This window comes from Oryzias latipes, chromosome 3, assembly GCF_002234675.1.
Source record: "Oryzias latipes chromosome 3, ASM223467v1".
Classification (NCBI taxonomy): Eukaryota; Metazoa; Chordata; class Actinopteri; order Beloniformes; family Adrianichthyidae; genus Oryzias; species Oryzias latipes.
Window position 1 is genome coordinate 4911679 of NC_019861.2, and position 8542 is coordinate 4920220.

At 42.1% G+C, this 8542-nt stretch overlaps 1 non-coding gene across 1 annotated transcript; it reads left to right on the top strand.

Annotated features, from left to right (window-relative positions):
* Positions 1-3693: 3693 nt before the first annotated feature.
* On the top strand, positions 3694-3767 carry trnak-uuu. Its single transcript has one exon. It is a non-coding gene; the product is annotated as a tRNA-Lys (tRNA).
* Positions 3768-8542: the final 4775 nt, after the last annotated feature.

Genomic DNA, 8542 nt, shown 5'->3' on the forward strand with positions numbered 1-8542 from the left:
ATTAAACATCATGATTATGGGGTGCCGGTTTAGCTCGTGCTGGTTTGCAGCGCCTTCCGTCCGTGAAACCAGGGTTCAACTCCGGGCTGCTCCCTGTTCCCTTCTCTACCTCTGCCGGTTCCAAGCCCGGTTTGAGAAGGTTGCGTCAGGAAGGGCATCCAGCGTAAAACATTGCCAAATCTACCATGCGACTCGTTCACTGTGGCAACCCCTGATGGGAGAAGCCGAAAGTGGAAGAAGAAGAAACATCATGATTATGCATCATTATGCATCATGATTATACATCATTATGCATCATTATACATCATCATTATACAGCATGAGGTCATATTTTGTCATCACATAGTATGAAATCATCAAGCCAAAAACTTCATAAATAGAGGTACAACAACACAGAAAAAACTCAACATTTTTGAGAAGAGGCGTGTCAAGCGAGACCAAGCGAACCAACACAAAGTTACAGAGATCTGAGCATTTGAACTAATTAAAAGATAATCACCATGAATTCAAAACCAGTTTCAAATGCAGCAGCCCGCTCTTTTACGCCAAAATCTACCGCCATTTCAGCAAAGCCAGCTTCTGTCTGCGGCCAACCTGAATGGCAACCAGAGTTCACAAAGAATTCACCTGATGTTACCAAACCCTTCGCACATGCTCGACGGAGAAAACAGCCTACAGAGACCTGCACAGGTGTGGAAGAGAAAGGGACCTCTGACTTTCCTTCTGAAGTCGTCCAGAAACCTGTCCCAACTGTTTGGCAAAAGAGCTTTGCTCAAGTTGTGACAGAAAAACAGAGTCAACAGCCTCCTGTGGTGTTTATGACGCTTAAGTCACACAGACCAGTAACAGCAGACGTACCTGCTAAACGGGGAAAAAAGATGAGGAAGCTGATTCCTGCTGTTCCTAAAAAGACACAGCTCAGTGTGGTGGTTGAAGAACCACCAACACCAGCCAATTCAGGAAAGTCTGTAAAGGAAAATGAAGCCTCCTCTGTCCAGGTACAATCTGAAGACAGAAAGACTTCAACACCTCAGGAAGAAACTCACAAACCCTCTGTAGTCCCTGCTGAGAACACCAACCTGCAGCCTGCAGAGATCTCTCCAACTATGGTGATAATAAAAGAAACACCTATTGGTAGAAAGGCCCCAAAATATGTGCCAACAGTTTGGGAAAGAAGCTTTGTAGATGTTCTGTCTGGAAAGAAGGAACTGGCTCCAAAACGTAGACCAGTCTCTGCTGTCCCTATTGAACATAGACCTGTTATGGAAGAAAGGAGAGTAGAGATTCCTGTCAAGTCAGCCCTTTCAGAGACTGGATCACCTTCTGCCATGGAAACAACTGAAAGTGAAAGACCAGCAGCAACTTTTCTGAAGGACAACAACACAAACAGCCCAGTGCCAAACAATGGGACTGTCAAAGACAGAGAAAAGCCATATTTACCTTCAGGAGCTGAAAAGGCTGAAATGGAGAATGTTGTTGACCAAGACAAGAGTGCAGAGCAGCCCAAAGTGTCGGTTCCAACACCTGTACAACCTCAGATTCCCTCATTCTCTCAGACAAGCATGATGATGATTTCTGAAACAGAGTTTTATGGAATTCTGACACAGAAAGATGAAAACGCTGCTGCACTTCAACAGGAGAATTCTGCCCTCAAGGTGGAAGTCATGCGTCTCAACAAACTCCTTCAGCAGAAAAATACGGTTCTTTCAGATGCTACTGGGAACGCGGACCAAATTGGAGAAGAGTTAAGCCACTGGAGAACCCTGGTAGAACAAGCCAAAAGCTCCCTGATCCAGATGCAGCAACAAAAGAGTGAAACTGAAGCTGCATTGGCTCAATCTCAGAGACTGTTAAAGGAGAAGGAGGAGGAACACTTTAAAGAAACCACAACTTTAAAGTACAATGTAGAACAGCTCAAACATAAGCTCCAGGTTGAACAGTCTCTCATGGAAAAGGAGAAAATGTTGATCTACAAAGGACTCCATGAAAAGACTCGTGAAACTTCAGAACTCACCCAAAAAATCCACCAACTGGAAAAAATCCAGGAGACCTTCAAAGAAACTGCAGAGCAGGAAAGACTGCAATGGCAGAAAGAAAAGTCCTCCTTTCTCCAAGAAATGTCTCAATTAAAAAACCTTTTCCGGGAAAAGGAAGTCAAAATGAGAAAGTCTGTAGAGGACCACAAAAAGACGGTTGACCAACTACATCAGGAGATGTACAAGCCAAAAGAAAAGAATCAGAAAAAATCAAACCTCACCAGCAAACTGAGGAACCTGGAAACATCTCTGTTGACAGAGAAGGCAAAGACCAATGCAGCCGAAAAACAGCGGGCAGAGGACAAACACAAGTGGGACGAAGAAAAGTCCTCCCTTCTCCAAGAAATCTCTCAACTAAAAGAGGTTATCCAGAGAAAGGAGGACAGACTCAACCACTGCCAAGAACTGCAGGAGGAGGTGAAAGATGTCAAAGAAAAACCAAAGAAAAAATCCCACCGAGGTTTTCTGAGTTTTTTCAAAAGGTCTAAAAAAAAGGAGTAAGAACACACCACACCGTGTAGGATTTAGAATTTAGGTTGTGGTGTTTAGGTTTGACACGTTCAAACCACATAAAAAAAATTAGGACCACACCACATTGTGTAGGATTTAGAAATATAGTTGTGGTGTGTAGATTTTAGAAATTTAAACCACTAAAAAAAGAAAAAATAGTTTTTTTTTTTTTTTAATTCATGTTTAATCTGCTTGGGTTTTCTCCTGGTGCTCAGGTTCACCCTTAAAAAAACTTCACCATTTATCAGTGTTGTGTTGTGTATTTATCTAAGAAAGAAAAAAAACACAAAAAACTTAGTTATTGGTTGTGGTTTTTATGTTTAATCTGCTTGGAATTTCCCTTGGTGCTCAGGTTTCCCCTAAACAAATCTCCTCATTATTTATCAATGTTTCTGAATATTATCTTCATGTATTATTTGTGACTCAAAAGTGTCATTTACGTGTGAATATGAATGTTTTTCACAACTGGATGGATACATGGATGAAATGAATGGATGGGAAAGTGACATTATATGTGTTAGATGTAACAGATGGAATGAAATAATGAGTGAATGAATGTAATGCAACCACAAGGGAACACAATGCAGTGCTCTCTTGTGCCAGTCCCAAGTCCGGATAAATGCAGAGGGTTGTGTGAGTGCCAAAACAAATTGAACATATGAATCACAAACAGAGATGATTTTAACTTATAAATGTATAGATCTCACATTCCTTAGCATCTCAGAGAAATAGTCCTGGAAGGCTCAACTCCTCCCCTATGACTGCGCTTGGGCTCAACTCCACCCACAGTCTGGGCTGTGAAACACAGTCCCTCCAGATGGGTTGGACTCACTGCCATTCTGGAGTTGCTCATGGTGAGAGGGGGGCGGGCTGGTGTAGGCCTATCCGTGAACCCCCAGCACTGCTCTCAAGTGTCTGAGTTAAAAAAAAGTTAAAAATAATGGACACCTTCAAACATACCTTCCCTTTTCCCGCAACAATTTTTTTTCCCAGAATAAAATTCCATGCTTTTAGTGTACAAAATATTCCACATTATCTTTTTAGATATAATATTTATTTCAATCATAAATCTTTGTCTTGGTCAGCATATTTTCCAATTCATTACAGTTTTTCTTATCAAAGCTTGTTGAAATTTGTCTCATTCTAAGGTTCTATGGTGTAATGGTTAGCACTCTGGACATTTTGTATCCAGTAGTCTGAGTTCGAATCTCAGTAGAACCTTGAAATCCAACCAACCCTCATTAATCATCAATGTTACATGGACCTAAATAATCCATCATGTCCAACTAAAGGACTAAAAATAACAGACATGGTCTTACATAACTTCAATTTTCTGGCCTCTAGCAACAATTTTTTTCTCCAAAATTCATTTATACACTTCAGTGTACAAAATATGCCACATTAATTTGTCATAAAATATTTATTTTATTCATAAGTATTTTGTGTTGGTCAGCATATTTTTCATTCTGTTACATTTTTTAAGTTCCACAACAGCATCACTGACTGCAAGGACCGTTTTGTTTTTGCAGGAAAGATTTATGCGTCTTTGAGCGGAAATTTGACCTTCGCCACATCCTTGAAAAGTCCCCTAAATTTGCACACACCAAGGTTAAATGGAAAAGGAATTTTCTGCATATTGAACGACACCCCACCAACATGATGACATCACAGCGAGCGATACCATAAAAAAAAATGTGCCTAAAATGGCTTACGTGGTAAAAAAAAGAAAATTCAAAATACCAATACGAAACCTAAACACACGTGTCGGGGATATCCCAAGGAACTTTTGAAATCATTATGGGATGGCTACACGACCATCGGGTTGGCGGCCATTTTGTGGCAAATTCTGAGCATTGGGGGTTTTCCTATTTTTCGACTATATTGGAAAACAACAATTTTGTTTGTGCGTTTTCAAAAAATTGCACACACAGGCCACCAGCTCAAGTCTACAAACACCACAGAAGTTTTGTCGACCTTTGACGTTGGGAAAAGGCCGCCATCTTTAATTTAAAAAAAAAGCACCTTTACTTCCAGATACATACGAAAACTCGTCCCAGGGGATTTTATAGATCGTGTCGTAACTTCTTGGACATCCATGGAAAGCTACTGAGGAAAAAATGTTGATACTAGAAGTTGTAGATTTTAACCCTTGTGCTATCTTAGATGACCCCACCCTTACATTGACGTGTTCTCCCTAACATGACAAAGGTGGATAAAGGCAAGGCAAGGCAAGGCAAGGCAAGGCAAGGCAAGGCAAGGCAAGGCAAGGCAAGGCAAGGCAAGGCAAGGCAAGGCAAGGCAAGGCAAGTTTATTTGTATAGCACAATTCGTACACAAAGGTGCTTCACAAAACAGAAAAATGCATTAAAAAATGCATTAAAATCACAATACATCATAGAAATAATCAACGTAAAATTTACTTTAAAAGAAAAGAAAAAAAATAATAATAATAATAATTGAAAATTGATTTAAAAATAAAGGAAGGAAAGGAAAGAAAAGTGCAGATAGGACCTTTCAGTCATATACACGGCTAAACAGAAATGTTTTAAGTCTAGATTTGAACATGAACACAGAAGACGCCTGTCTTACGACTTCAGGGAGGCTGTTCCAGATTTTAGCTGCAGAATATTGAAACGCTGATTCCCCTTGTTTAGTTCTGACTCTAGGAATCAACAGGAGGCCGGCCCCTGAGGTCCTCAGAGTACGAGATGGTTCATATGGCACTAACATGTCAGAGATGTACTTTGGTGCTCGGCCATGGAGAGACTTGTACACAAGCAGAACTGCTTTGAAGTCTATTCTTTGAGGTACAGGGAGCCAGTGCAGAGACCTGAGCACAGGACTAATGTGATCATACTTCCTGGTTCTGGTCAAGACTCGAGCAGCAGCATTCTGGATGTACTGAAGCTGTTTTACAGCTCGTTTGGAGAGGCCGGTGAGCAGGCCGTTACAGTAGTCTAACCTACTGGAGACAAATGCATGAATTAGTATCTCCAGGTCTGGCTTTGACACTGTTTTTGATTTTGGCAATGTTTTTCAGATGGTAAAATGCCGCTGATGTTACTGACTTGATATGGCTGTTAAAGTTCAGGTCAGAGTACATGATTACCCCTAGATTTCTGACTTGATTTGAGGGTTTTAGAGACAGAGAATGAAGGTAGCTGCTGACACTTTCTCTTTGTTTCTGTGGGCCAAAAATAATAACTTCGGTCTTGTTTGAGTTTAGCTGGAGAAAGTTGTTCTGCATCCACGCACTGATCTGTTGGAGGCAGTGGCTGAGTGAATCCACCGGCCCATATTCACCTGTTGTCAGTGACACATAGATCTGAGTATCATCTGCATAGTTGTGATAAGATATGTTATTACTGCGTATTAACTGCCCTAGTGGCAGCATGTAGAGGTTGAACAGAAGGGGTCCCAGGATCGATCCCTGGGGCACACCACAAGTCAAGGCCATGTAGTCTGAGACACAACTCCCAATTTCAACAAAATATTTCCTGTCTTCCAGATAAGACTTGAGCCAACTTAGGGCAGATCCAGAGATGCCAACCCAGTCTTGGAGTCTGTGCAAAAGGATCCCATGATCAACAGTATCAAAGGCAGCACTCAGGTCTAGCAGGATTAAGACAGTGACTTTGCCATCATCAGTGTTCAGGCGGATGTCGTTGGTTACCTTGATAAGAGCAGTTTCTGTGCTACGATGGGGTCTAAAACCTGACTGGAAAACATCAAATGAATTGTTTAATAAGAGAAAATCAGTGAGCTGTTTGTAGACAACTTTTTCAAGGACTTTTCCTAAAAATGGCAGATTAGAGATAGGTCTGTAATTATTCAGTACAGTGGGATCAAGACCGCTTTTCTTCAGGAGAGGTTTAATGACTGCAGTTTTTAAGGCCTCTGGAAATATTCCAGATTGAAGAGACATGTTAACTATTTGAGTAATTAATGGCAACACACTGTACAGGACAGACTTTAGAAATCTAGTGGGTAACACATCAAGGCAGCATGTAGACGAGCTCAGACGGGTCAGTGACAGGTACAAAGTGAGTCAGCTTAGAGTGAGTAGGTGGCCGTTCGATAGTTATATGTGTTGTGGAGTTGATAGCTTTTTTAATGCCCTGAACCTTGTCATTAAAAAATACAGCAAACTCATTACATTTAGGTGTGCAAACCAGTTCTATTGGTAGCTCGGTTGGAGGGTTAGTTAATCTGTTTACTGTTGTGAACAGGACACGAGAGTTGCTGCTGCAACTTCCAATTATTTCAGAGAAGTACCTTTCCCTTGTTCTGCATAAGATCTGGTTGTAAGCGTACAACTCCCCCTTATACATTTCATAATGAACCTGGAGTTTTGACTTGCGCCACTTTCGCTCAGCTCTGCGGCACTGTTGTTTCTGTGCCCTGACTAGATCATCGTTCCTCCAGGGAGCTTTCTGTCTATGTTTTCTCAATTTAACCTTCATAGGGGCAATGGCATCCAGAACATTCAAGATGCTAGAAGTAACAGAATTCAGCATTTCATCAACATTGGCACCAGAGGCGTTTTCAGGGTTAATAATTTCTACAAACTGTGCCCTAGTGCTCTCATTTATTTGTCTCCTTTGGACAACTGCAGGGCCAGGCGGTGGTTTGGGAGCAACAGACAGGTCAAAGAATACACAGAAATGATCAGAGAGGGCAACATCAACCACACTGACATTGTAAATATTAACCCCCTTTGTGATGAGCAGGTCCAGAGTGTGCCCTCTGCTGTGGGTGGGGCAACTTACATGCTGAATTAGATCAAAGGTTTCAAGGACAGCATTGAGCTCTTTTGCATTTCTGTCATTGACATTATCAACATGAACATTAAAATCACCTGTAATGACTAGACCATCAAAGTCTGTGCACACAACTGAGAGCATTTCAGTGAAATCATCAATGAAACTTTGGCTGTGCTGAGGAGGTTTGTACATGACTATGCAGAGTAAGGGAGGAGTTTGTTTTAACTCAATCTTAAAGGACACATACTCAAATGATGAAAACACACCAAATGATAGTCTGCGGGTTGCAATATTATCTCTAAACAGTGCAGAAACGCCTCCACCCTTTTTATTTTCTCGTATTTCCGATACATGTTTGTAGTTGGGGGGAGTTGATTCGACTAGAACTATGTTTCCTGTGTTTTTGTCAAGCCATGTTTCAGTTAAAAACATAAAATCAAGATTAAAAGAAGAGATAAGATTATTGATTAAAAATGATTTGTTGCATAAAGATCTGACATTGAGTGCAGCAAGTTTGAGATTAGTTTCCTTGGGACTGGTCAAAACCTTCTTGCAAGGGATATCAACTAGATTTCTTTGATTGGACAGTCTAACTGCCCTTTTTTGCATTCTACGTGGTGCAACTACAGGTATAGCACCAGAAGGAAGCTGTTCATCACAGGGCTCCAGTTTGACATAACCTTTCCTAGGACACTGGGGGCCCGTTTCATCCTAGCTCTGGGGGATAGCACGTCTAGAGGCACGCAGGGGAGGTTGAGTTGAGGGTAGTTTGGGTGATGGACCAGGAGGAGCGGGAGCTGGACGGGATTTGGGTGAACGACGGAGGGAGCGTGTTGGAGGGGCTTTGGATGAAGGACGTGTTGGAGGGACTTTGGGTGAAGGATAAGGGGGGGGCACTGGAGGGGTAGGAGAGCTCCTGTGTGGTGTGAGGCTCACAGGTGTTAGGGGAGCCATCTTAATTCCTGACTTAATGAGGCTATCAAAATGGCTAGGTAGGGCCATGGGTGAAAGTGGGGGGGACGAAAAGGAAAGTGAGTCTTCACTGGGAGTAGATGTAGCAGGGGGCGCCCACAGCTGGTCAGATGGTGGTATTTCTGGGGCCAAATCTGGTGGTTGTTGTTGTGGTTCTGCGGTTGGGTCCTTAGCTGGCGGTGGTTGTTGTGAAGCTGGTGCAGCTGAGTCCTTAGATGGAGGTGGTTGTGGTGCTGGTGCTGCCGGATCCAAGTCTTTGAC